The sequence below is a fragment of the Chionomys nivalis genome, chromosome 20 (genome assembly GCF_950005125.1).
Source record: "Chionomys nivalis chromosome 20, mChiNiv1.1, whole genome shotgun sequence".
Lineage (NCBI taxonomy): Eukaryota > Metazoa > Chordata > Mammalia > Rodentia > Cricetidae > Chionomys > Chionomys nivalis.
The window spans coordinates 4,066,468-4,079,555 of NC_080105.1; positions in this window are offsets into that span (position 1 = coordinate 4,066,468).

Below are 13,088 nucleotides of genomic sequence, written 5' to 3' on the forward strand. Positions count from 1 at the left end.
AGCTAGCCAGGCGACCAGGAGCTGGGGCGGCAGGAACACAGCCCGCAGCTCTCACTACAAAGGTGTGGTGTGGAGGATGGGTTCTGGGAATGAGTCTGAAAAGGGAAGCCAGTGACAAGCTCATATCTAGATTGAACAACAGGGCTCATTGGTACATCTCAGTAGAGAAGCCAGACATAAGAGAAAGACACTGAAGGGGGCAGGAAATCAGACCTCAGAGTTCTCCCAGCCCACCCAAGTCCTGGGTGTGTCTGGGTGGGATTGCAGTTCATGTCTGTGACCAGTGGGAGGCCAGAGATGTGCTGAAAAGATATGACAGAGCCAGGGGGCTGGTCCTGATCTCCCCTAGGGAGGTTTTAAGCCCAGCACAGAGAACCTGAGAACACCAGGGTCCTCAGTCTGTGGAGCCCATGCTGGGAGCCCTGCAGCGTGGACATCCGTGGGGAAGACAGCTAGAGATGGATGCAGAGAAGAGTCGGGATGGAAAAGGCTCAGAACCTTTTCCTTGGAATGATGCATTCTGCTGTCCTCGACCCCAACTCTCCCCTGTTCACAGCTCTCTGCAAAGGCTGTCAGCGCTCTTCACCTCTGAGCTGTCTCTACAGCCCAGGAGGCGACTTTTCAACAGAGACAAAGGAAGTCTCCGAGGACAGGTGTGAGGTGGGGCAGCAGCACAAGTGGGTCCTTGTGTCTTTGACAGGTGCTGAGGTCACCAATGTGCAAGATCATGAAGGTTTCAGGAACCAGGCTTGGAAGCCAGGCCTGGCTCCACATGGAAGCCTTGAACTACTGTGACTCTGACTCGGGGGTCCCTTCACGCAGCCTCCATCAACCGCGGCTGCAGATTCCAGGGTCCGGTGGCCGAAGGGACCAGTGACTCAGGGCCCCTTCAGACAGCGTCCATCAACCATGGCTGCAGATTCTAGGGCCCAGTGGCCAGAGGGACCAGGAAGTCGGATATGGGGCCTGTCCTTATGATAAGCCCTCAGCTCAGGAGTTTTCTTTCAGGGAGACCCGTGGCAGAAGCCAGGCTTATGGGACAACCCCAGAGAGAGTCGGGGCAGTGGCAGTAGAGGGGGGCGCTTGTTCTGGAGCATCCTGGTCCCTCCTCTACCTCCACACAGTGGACAATGGCTCCAGAAGTTTCAGTCAGTCCCAGGAGATCGGCCCCTCCGCCCTGAGCCTCAGTCTTCAGAGCTGAATTATGAATCCCATAATGCTTCCCAGAGCTTCTTGAGAATTCTATCAGACAAATCCAGGGACAGGACCGGAGCACAATTCTGTAGGTTACGCATTTGCCTTGCAAGCGTGAGGGGCCTAGTTCAATCGGTAGAGCCCACATTAAACAAAGGAGAACAGATGTGGAGGGAGAGATGACTCGTGGTTAAGAGTGCTTGCTCAGCGAGCATGAGGCGCTACCTGAGTTTGAGTCCCAGCACCTCTGGAAAGAGTTGGACATTGGCCAGGGAGATGGTTGAATACAGAAAGTCACTTGCCCCCAACCTGATGGCCTGCTCCAAGCCTGTGACCTAGGAAGGTGAGAATCACCTGATGGCCTGCTCCAAGCCTGTGACCTAGGAAGGTGAGAATCAACGCCTACAAGTTGTCTTCTGACCTCCACGCGTCCACACCACAAATAAATGAGTAAATAAATAGAATTTTCATTAAAAACAAGTCCAGGCATGGCTTATCTGATCTTGATTTAATTAGGTTACACTGTACTTATCTAGAAAATTGTCCATTTCCTTTAAGTTTTCCAATGTTGTGGAATACAGATTTTTTAACATGACATGATGATTCTCTGGATTTCCTCCATCTTTGTTGTTATGTCCCACTTTTCATTTCTGATTTTGTTAATTTGGATATTCTTTCTCTGCCTATGATTTGTTTGGATAAAGGTTTGGCTATCTTGTTGATTTTACTGAAGAACCAACTCTTTCTCTCATTGATTTTTTGTATTGTTTGCTTTGTTTCTATTTTATTGATTTTAGCCCTCAATTTGATTATTTCCTGTCATCTAGTCCTCCTGAGTGAGTTTGTTTCTTTTTGTTCTAGAGCTTTCAGGTGTTCTGTTAATTCACTAGTGTGGGATTTTTCCAGCTTCTTTATGCAGGCACTCAGTGCTATGAACTTTCCTCTGAGCACTGCTCTCATTGTGTCCCATAGGTTTGGGTATGCTGTGCACTCATTTTCATTGAATTTTAGGAAGTCTTTAATTTTTTTCTTTATTTCTTCCTTGACTCAAGTGGTGATTCCCTTGAGTATAGGTCAATTTCCACAAGGTTGTAGGCTTTCTGCAATTAGTGTTGTTGTTGAATTCTAACTTTAAGTCATGATGATCCAATAAGACACAGTCAGTTAATCCAAATTTTTTTGTATCTGTTGAGATTTGCTTTGTTACAGAGTAAGTGGTTGATTTTAGAGAAGGATCCATGAGGTGCTGAGAAAAAGGTATATTCTTTTGTGTTTGGGTGGAATATTCTATAGATGTCTGTCAATTTCATTTGAGTCATAACATCTCTTAGTTCTCATATTTCTCTGTTAGGTTTCTCTCTGGCAGACCTGTCCATTGGTAAGAGTGGGGTTTCAAAGTCTCCCATTATTAGTGTGTGGACCTTGATGTGAGATTTAAGCTTTAGTGATGCTTCTTTTACAAATGATGGTACCTGTGTATTTGGGGCATAAAAGTTCATAACTGAGACTTCAGCTTGATGGATTTTCCTGTTACTAATATGAAATATCCTTCTTCATCTCTTCTGATTGATTTTTAGTTTGGAGTCTATTTTGTTAGATATTAGGATAGCTATACCTGCTTGTTTCTTAGATCCATCTGATTGGAAAATCTTTTCCCAACCCTTTACTCTGAGGTAATGTCTATCTTTGAGGTTGAGGTGTGTTTTTTGTATGCAGCAGAAGGATGGATTCTGTTCTTATATCAAATCTGTTTGCCTATGTCTTTTTATAAACAAATTGAATCCATTGATGTTAAGATATATTCATGACCAGGGATTGCTAGTTCCGGTTATTTTTGGTTTTGTTGGTGGTGGTGGTAGTGTTTGTGTGTTTCCCTTCTTTGGGATTTGCTGGTGTGGAATTGTCTATTGCCTGTGCTTTCATGGGTACAGCTAACATCCTTGGGTTGGAGTATTCCTCCTAGTACTTTCTGTAGGGTTGGATTTGTGGATAGGTATTGATTAAATCTGGTTTTCTCTTGAAATATCTTGTTTTCTCCATCGATATTGATTGAGAGTTTTCTTGGACATAGGAGTCTAGGCTGGTATCTGTGGTCTCTTAGTGTCTGCATAATGCCTGACCAGGACCTTCTGGCTTTCAATGTTTTAATTGAGAAGTTAGTTGTAATTATGATAGGTCTGCCTTTATATGTTACTTGGCCTTTTTCCTTTGCAGCTCTTAATATTCTTTCTTTATTCTGTATGTTTATTGTTTTGATTATTATATGGTGAGGGGACTTTTTTTGATTCAGTCTATTTGGTGTTCTGTAAGCTTCTTGTATTTTTATAGGCATGTCCTTCCTTAGGTTGAAAATTTTTTCTTCTATGATTTTGTTGCATATATTTTCTGTGCCTTTGAGCTGGAGTTCTTCTTCTTCTCCAATTTGTATTATTCTAAGGTTTGGTCTTTTCATGGTGTCCCAGATTTCCTGGATATTTTGTGTTAAGAATTCATTGGATTTACCATTTTCTTTGGCTGTTGAATCTATTTTTTCTATCATATCATTAACTCCTGAGATTCTCTCAATTGTCTCTTGTATTTTGGTGTTTATGTTTGCATCTGTAGTTCCTGATCGTTTACTCAGATTTTCCATTTCCATATTTCCCTTGGTTTATGTTTTTTTTATTGTCTCTATTTCAGTTTTCAAGTCTTAAACCATTTCTTTCACCTGTTTGATTGCCTTTTCTTGGTTTTCTTTAAAGGATTTGTTGATTTCTTCCAATTTTTTGTTTGTCTTTTCTCCACTTCTTTAAGAGAATTGTTCATTTCCTCTTTAAGGGCCTCAATCATCTTCATAAAGTTATTTTTAAAGTCATTTTCTTCTGCTTCATGTGCATTGGAATGTTCAGGTCTTGCTGTTTTAGACCCACTAGTTTCTGGTGGTGCTGTATTGCTCTTTATATTGTTGGGTGTATTCTTACCCTGTTGTCTATGCACCTCTTCCTCCAATTGGAAGAGGTAGAGCCTGTGTGTCAGGGGAGTCCCTTTTTTGCTAATCGGTGAAGTTGGAGACTGAGGTTGAATTGAGGGTTCCTTCATGTATAGGCATGGTAGTGCCTTTGGTGATCACTCCTCCAGGTGCCTGCTGGCCCTAGGCTCAGATGCTCACTCCTCCAGATGCAGGCAGAGATGAGGTTGAGGCTCCAGTGGTCAGATAATTTCAGCCCGCCACACTGCTGATGCTGCTCCCAGCAGCCTGTTCCATCTACTACTGCACTCATAAAACACATTATTATATGTAATTAATATATAGTGATAGCAATTCTATCAAAACTAAACCAAGGGGACAGAGATATGGCTCAGTGGTTAAGAGCACTGGCTGCTCTTGCAGACAACTCCAGTTTAGTCCCTAGCACTCACACAGCAGCTCACAATCAACTATAATGCCAGTTCCAAGGGATCCAGCACCCTCTTCTGGACTCCATGGGTACTGCAGACACACACACACACACACACACACACACACACACACACTGACACACAGAGCACTATAGAAAACTAAGGATAATTTTAAGCATGTCTCATTTTTCCCATAAATTAATTCAACAAGGAGCCCATATGATCGTGGGATTCTTATTTTGTAGGGATGTTTCTAGTAACAGGTTCAGTATAATTCATAGATCTGTAATCATTTTTTCAGTTCCTGTTGTAAATAGTTTTGTATTATCTTATATTATTATGCCTTTAGTGTACATCTGTCTACAGGTCAACAGAATGGCTCCCAGTGTAAACATTCTTGCTGCCAAACCGGCAACTCAAGCTCAATCCCTAAAACACGTGGTAGAAGGAAGGAATGCCTCCCAGAGGTGGTTCTCTGACTTCCACACACGATGTGATACATGCACACCCACCCCTGCACGCACAAATCAGTAAATGTCAACAGAATTTTTAAACTTTAAGCATTGTGGCTCAAGAGTGCAGCCCAGAGCATGGGATGCTCTAGGCAAGTGTCCTACCACTGAGCATGGAATGCTCTAGACAAGTGTCCTACCACTGAGCATGGGATGCTCTAGGCAAGTGTCCTACCACTGAGTATGGGATGCTCTAGGCAAGTGTCCTACCACTGAGTATGGGATGCTCTAGGCAAGTGTCCTACCACTGAGCATGGGATGCTCTAGGCAAGTGTCCTACCTCTGAGCATGGGATGCTCTAGACAAGTGTCCTACCTCTGAGCATGTGATACTCTAGGCAAGTGTCCTACCACTGAGCATTAGCCCAGCCCCTAGGAGTTAGATGTGTGTGCATGTGTACAAACTAAAATGAAGAAAAAGACAAAAACCAGCTCTCCTAAGCCTTATTCCCACAAGAAAATGCATAAAGAGTTTTAAATTCTCGGCTACAATTGGCTTTGAGTCAATCATTGAACGGTTTCCCAGAGTTGAAAGTTGAAAATATTTTCCAAAATCTTCCAGGAGGAATTCCAGTCTCAAGGGCTACACCTCCCAGAGCTATTAATTTTCCATCTAAACAAAAAACCCAAGAGATAAAAAGCAGGGTCCTGATGCAATTGCATCCCCAGGGTCTCTATCTTCACAGAGCACTTTTAATGGCACCTCAGAGCAAAGCAAGTGATATCAGCAGAGGACTGTTCTCTGAAAAGGTTCTGTCAGGAAGACATTCTAGAAAAAGTGTGGGCAGGTGTGCATGGGCCTGGGCATTGAGGGAGCGGGACAGGGACTTTGGGACTCCTGGGTATCTCTGTGAGACTAGAAAGGATTGTTGATGTCCATATTTCATTTCATGATTGGGCCAGGTTTGAGGGTATGCAGGCATTTGCGAGGGTAAGAAGATGCATTGGCTTCATCCCCAGCTCCCACCAGAGCATGCGAGCACTCAGTGAGTCTCATTTGATTTGTTTCTGCTTCAGACGTGTGTGTCTGCACGTGTGTGCAAGCACATGCCACGGTGCCCACATGGAGGTCAAGGACAACTTGCAAGAGTCAGTTCTTTCCTTTGGGTCCCAGGGACTGAACTCAAGCCATCAGACTGAACAGTAAGCCCCTTCCCCACGGAGCCATCACTATGGCCCTTGTTCAGTTTTTTAATTGCACTATGTGAGCCAGATACCATTTTATAAGTCCACCCCCGAGCTTCCACTGAAACCGAGGAGTTGAGAAGATGAACTCTGGACAGCTGCTGTGGAGTCAGACCCAAAGTACCCTGGGGCAAAGGCGAGGCAACCACTGTTGCCTCTAGTAATTTTTATTTTCTTTTTCATGATGTGTGTGTGGTAGGAGGCATGGGATCCTCTAGAGCTGTCTGTATGCTGCCCACTGTGGGTGCGGGGAACTAAATCGGGTCCTCTGCAAGACTGACACAAGCTCTTAACTCCTGAGCCGTCTCTCCAGCCCCACCAGAATAACATTTTAAAACACATTTTATGGTTGGCTTTGATTTAAGGACACAGAATGGGTAGAACCTTCTTTCTCCAACTGAATTTCAAAGAACTTAAAGCAGTTTTGCAGAGCTAAAGCCATAGTTTTGAAGAACTTTACTTGGACCTCAGTATCCAGAGCGCTGGTAGCCCAGTGGGCAGAGTGCTTGCCTAGCATGCACAAGCGCTGGGTTCATCCCCAGCACCATATAAATCAGATGGATAGATGCTTGTCCCAGTACTTGGGACCTGGAGGTAGGAAGACCAGGTCCAAAGTCAAGCTTAGCTACACAGTGGTGCGTTCAGGGTCAGCCTAGATCACAGGAGAGTCTCAGAAAAGAGAGGTAGGCAAGTTTCCCGTGAATGGTGCTATCAGGGATGAAGATGTAGGAAGGTTTTACTGGCACAGAGCCAGCCAAGCCTGGCCTCTCTTCATCTCTCGTTCTCAGCATCAGAGCCAACCAAGCCTGGCCCCTCTTCATCTCTCGCTCTCAGCATCAGATCTTCCACAGCAGAGATGTGGAAGGAAAGATCTCTAAAGTCAGTCCACGAAACCTGTGACCGCCAGGCCTGGTGACGCAGCACTGCCATCCCAGCTGCTCAGGGACTGAGGCAGGAGGATTGCTAGTTTAAATAATGCCTGACACACAGAAAGTGGTTTAACTAGCCTGGAAAATTTTGAGATCCTGTTTCAAACAGTAGGTAAAAAAGGGAGAGGGCGTCAAGAAAGCTCAGGGGTCAAAGTGCTCTCTGTGTTGGCCTATGGCTGTGTTTGGTCCCCAGAGCTCTTGTGTTGGAAGGAGAGAGCTGGTCCCAGCAAGTCATAGTCTGACCCACACCTGTGGGCTGTGGCACACCTTCTCCCGCCGTCATTTATTTGAGAGAGAGGGGAAGGGGAGAAAGAGACAGAGACACAGGGGAGTGGTGGTGAGTCCAAAGAGCAGTGGTGTAGCTCACTGGCAGAGATCGTGTACCTGGGCCTGAGGCAGGAACTCTTCTGAGGAACCCGGAGATGTGGGGAGGGGCACTGAGTGAGTAAAGGTGTTTACCCACCAAAACCAACAACCTGAGTTGGATCTCCAGAACCCACATAAATGTGGAAGGTGAGAACTAACTCCAGAAAGTTGTGCTTTGACCTACACACATGCTTCAAACATATGCAATAACAAGAAAGTTATAAAAAGAAAGCACCATCCCAGGCCACGCCCACCAGCCTAACACAGGGGTGGGCTTGCTGGGGAGAAGCACTAATTTTCTAAAGCAATCTTTGACACACAAAGATGACATCACAAGGGCTGGAGAGATGGCTCAGAAGTTAAGAGTTCAGTTCCCAACACCCACATCAGGGCATCTCACAACTTCCTGTAACTCCAGCTCCAGAGGATCCAACGCCCTCTTCTGGCCTCCAAAGGTAGTACACACACATACATACACACATATACACATACACAAACACACACGACAGTAAAAACAAATTAAATCCTATTCAAAAGCAACCTGCAAGAGATTCCAGACCCTGGTGGGGTGCACTTTCCTAGATTAGCAGTGGGGCCACCCAAACATTCCAGGAGACAACAGGAAGTCATTGAGACATCCCCAGCTGTTCTTCACAGGCAGGGACCCAACATCTGGAAGCCAGCAGTCCTGAATTTCAACTCCCGTTCTCAAGTCTAAACTCTCAGAGGTAAACCAGAGCCCACCTGCACACTCCTTTCTTAAGACTGAGCCTGGACCACTGTCTGTGACCTAATCCATCAGCTGGGAGTGCCCAGGACAGATCCAGGTGAGTCCTCTAGGGAAGGGAGCTGGGATTGGGGACATGAATAGGGAGGCAGTGTCTGTCCTGCATCATGAAGGATTCTTATGTATCACGTCTTATTTAAAGTCACAGCATACATGGAGGTCAGAGGACAATTTTTAGGAGTTGGTTCTGAGGATCTAACTTAGACCCTCAAGCTTGGAGGCGAGGCCCTTTACTTCATGAACAATCTCCCCACGGGAAGAAACATTAAATGGAGAGGCTGGAAACAGTGTGATTGAAGCAGGAGAGAAAAGCAGACCTGGGGAGGAACTGGGCTCGAGTTAGTTCCAAGGATCAAACTCAGGTCTTCAGACTTGGTGGCAAGCACCTTTACCCACTGAGCCATCTTGCCAGCCCGCATCCACCTTAAAATGTCAGTGGTGCCAAGGTTCAGAAATGCCCTAACCCAAACCAATGCATCCTTATAGCGGTTACTTGCTGTGGAGTAAGTCCTTGGTCTTTTTATGGTCTGGGGATGGGATCCCTGGCTTCCAGCACGGTAAGCAAGCCCTCATCTACTGAGCTGCATCCTACCAACTATTTGAATGTTTACATTTCTTTTACAATATAAACAATACTTCAGAACTTGATTCAAGAGTGTAAGCTCCTTCTTCAAGTAACCTGTCACCCCAGGATCCTGGGAGACTGATGAATGAGTCAAGGTTAACCGAGAGGCACAGCAATACATAGGGAGGGCAGTTATTGGATCCTCAGTGTCGGTGAGGAAGGGACTTTTCACCGTCATCTAACTTCAGGTAAACTGAATCCTAGGGGGTACATAACCTGCTCAGATCCCAAGATAGATGGGCTAGCACCAGCTAAGCCCAGGGGCCTTCTCTCAGCTGAGCTCACAGGGATAGGCAGAACCATCACTCACTGGCCTTCCAGCGTCTCCTGTGACACCATGTGTTGATTTATCCCTAGTCTCTGGTCCACAGTTTTCTCCAAGCATACACACTATGGAAAGTAGAACTTCTTTTCCCTTTGGGGCTTAGAAACCTCACCTTCCCCCACCTTCCTGGCCCAGAACTGGCTGTGAGGACCCTTGACCCACTTTGTAAGTACCGTGTACAGTGAGACCAGGAGCTCTGCACCTCCCGGTGCAGACAGACAGAACCACGGGGTTGTGGGAACCGTGAAGCCTGGCCAGAGCATGGGGAAGACACTGGGTCTGGTGGCTGGCCGCGAAGTGGCAGTCTTGAGTACCGTGATTGACAGCTGAAGTGGGTGCTGTGGGCTCAGGGACTTGTGATTGACAGTTGAAGAGGATGGGTAGGCTGAGGTGCTTGTGATGGACACTGGCAGTGCATGCAGGATGGACAGCGGAATTGACCATGTGGGAACTTACAATGGGCAGCGGACTGGGACAAGGGAGAGCTCACAGAGATCCATCTGCCACTCTCTCTCAAATCCTGGGATTAATGGTATGTACCACCACTGCCTGGCCTCTAGTGGCTTAGCTTTGCCCTTCTGATCTTTAGACAAGCTTTATTTATTAAAACATAAATAAGATATCACTATACGCAGTTCACTAAGAGATATTTCTGCCGTTATTCTAAAGCATGAAGATTAAGAAAAAAGGGGGAACCTCTCAGAACAGAAATGAGGTGTCACACCCGAGTGTGGGCAAGGACTCATAGGAATCTCAGTTAAGCTCCCAGCATTGGCTGTGTAAACCAGTTGGGCGGCTCTCAAACTACAACTCAGAGGGTTGCTAGGAAACTTCTCTCCTCCCCCACACACACACCCCCACCATCTTGATCAGGGAGATGGCTCCAGGCCACCTTGGAGGAAACTATAATCTGATAAAACCAGGGGCCACTGGGGTGCACAAGGAAGTGAGGATGTGTTTTAACTGTAGATGGAGTTCCTGGTGAGATTCCTGGAAAACTGCAGGTTTCCTGCAGGCAAAGAAGCAGCTGATAACTGTGTCAATGTTCTTGCTTCCAGCCAGACTTCTTAGCCAGATCCCCTCCGGCTTCTCACATCCCAGTAACTGCCCCTTCCTCTCCATCCTTCCTCAATATTGTACTTTGTCCAGGGATTGGATAAGACAGACACCACTGTGGAAGCTCAAGTTTTAATAATAATTCCAATGTTTAGCTTATTTGATCCTTTTAATAGTTAATTGACAGATAAGGTTGTATATATTTAAGACATTCATCTTTCTGATTTACATATAGTCATGGTCATTAAAGCAGTGTAATTAACACATTGATCTCCTTCTAGGCTATGCACCAGAGCCCAGAGTGGCTGAGAGAGAATCAGCTAGCCAGCACCTGCAGATTCAGGCCCCTGGTGACCTCTGTTCCATTTATTGCTCTGTTCTCATGGTTGGTTACTTGGTTGGTTGGACAGTAGGAAGGTCAGCCAATTGGTTAGGTTGGGGATGTTTTGTGGGTTTGGTTTTTGTTTTTAGGATTTGTTGACTTTATTTTATTTCATCATTTCATGTGTATGAGTGTTTTGCTTGCATTTATATGTGTGCCATAGTTGTGCCTGGTGCCCTCAGAGGCCAGAAGAGAGCACTGGATCTCCAGGAACTGAAGTTACAGAAGGTTGTGAGTGTCCTGTGGGTGCTGGGAATAAACCAGGTCCTCTGCAAGAGCAGCCTGCGCTCTAACCATGAGCCACCTTTCCATCTCCATGGAGGCTTTAGTGTTGCGGTTGGCTGGTTGGTAGTTGACTGATTGGTTGGTTGGTTGGTCAGTAGGTTGGTTGATCAGTTGATTGGTTGGTAGGTTGAATTGAGGTTTGTTGTTCTTATGACTGGTTGATTGGTTGGTTTGGTTTCTCTTCCTGTTGTTGATGGTTGGTTGCTGTCAGCTGTTGTTCTCTGAGACACAGTCTCACACTGTAGTCCAGATGAGCCTCAAACTCATGACTCCTGCCTCAGCTTCCTAAGTACTGAGGTTATATGCATGATCTACTACATTCAACCCAATTTTCTGTTTATTCAGCTGCTCCAGATTCCACATATAAGTGATAGGGGCTATAACGGTTCATATAAAATGCCGCAGGTTCCCAAGTGGACCAAGGGCCACGAGGGGCAACGAATCCCAGGCAGGCCGCATGGCAGGTGAGAGACAAAGATGGATAGGCACACCATGCAGAGTGAGGCTGGATATTTATTTAGTGGGAAAGGGGAGAAGGGGATAATGGAGAAAAGCAGAGAGAGGCATAGAGAGAGCAAGCAATAGAGAGAGAGACAGAGAGAGGAGCAGAGAGAGAGAGGGGGGAGAGAGAGAGAGAACAGGAGCTACAGCAGCAGCTACCTCTTTGGGAGAGAGATGGAAAGAAAGGACTCAGACTGGAAACAGAAGGAAGATCTGCCTGCCTCAGCAAATGGGGAAAGGAAGTGGGTGTGGCTTGTCTCTTAAAGGGACAAAATAGATCATTACATTTCCATCTCTTTTTAATAATAAAAAGGCAGGAGGTTAGGCAAAACAGGTTAAAGGAATTGGGGCGATGGATTCTCAAGACTACTTCCTGCTTATTTGTGGGCATCGTCTTGGGGGGAACGTGAGAAGCTGGGAGCTGGGCACATCCTGGTCTCTTTGCTCCTGTATGATATTTGTGATATGGAAATGTCTGGTGTATCTTACATCTGCTTAAGGTATTGGCAGAAGAGAGGACAAATTTAGTTTAGGGGAAAAAATTAGGAACAGGGAATTCAGAGGGGTATATCTGACCTGTTTAAGGTGGATCCTTCAATTCGGCTCCCTGGAACTCACAAGAATTCTTTGGGTTTGTGAAAAAAGACAGTAGCATATTTATATCGGAATGACTGTGACAGACATTTTTGCATAATGAAAAGTATCTTTAAAACTATGGAAGGCAGCATGAGAGAGATTTGATAACTTGTACTTGAAATTTGTTTGGTGAGGCTGTCCTTTTAAACAACAAAACTCAGCAGTCAAACTACATCAGAGATCTTTGAGAAGGATAGAATTTTACTTGAGTTACTGATGAAAGACGGACAGAGGACTTACGTGGTTAGCACCTAGACTTACTAGATTAGCACCTAGACTAACTAACTCCTCATGGTCCTCCATGGTCCAACTTGTTGGACCACGGGTTTTATTGAGGTTCCCTACAGAGCAGAAATGACTCACAGATGGCTGCATCATCAAGCCCACCCCAGCATGTGTGACAGCTCACAAAGCCAGGGGTCTGGAGTGCACTGCACAGCCTGCAGGCAGCCTGACAGGTTGGAGAGAGCCCTTCTAGGTGCCTCAGATGGGCTGAACCTCTTCCACCAGCTCAGCTGGTCTCTGTCTCTCAGCAGGTCTAATACCTTATGCCCACTTGAGGAAGGAGGGGTCTAGTCAGCCTTGTTGCTTTGGAGGACTTCCTGAAGTTTGAGTTTGTTTACTTCCTGTGCTTGACTAAGGGTTCCCCTGGGGGCCAGGAAGTTCTCATCTCAGAGGAACCTTCCACAGGGCACCCATCTTGTTGTGCCTCCACACCCACTTCTCAATGGACTTTTCAATATGTATTTTTCCGAGAGGCTGAATACCCTTCTCGTGAATGTACTGATCTCTTGTCTTCTTCTGAGAACTAACTGTTTAACCCTCGCCCCTGTGTGCGCTGACTGCTTTGTTTCCTTGTTTGATGGTTTGGAGTTCCTCATATATGTCAGGCAAATGCTGGCAAAGACTTCCCATGCCATGGGCCACT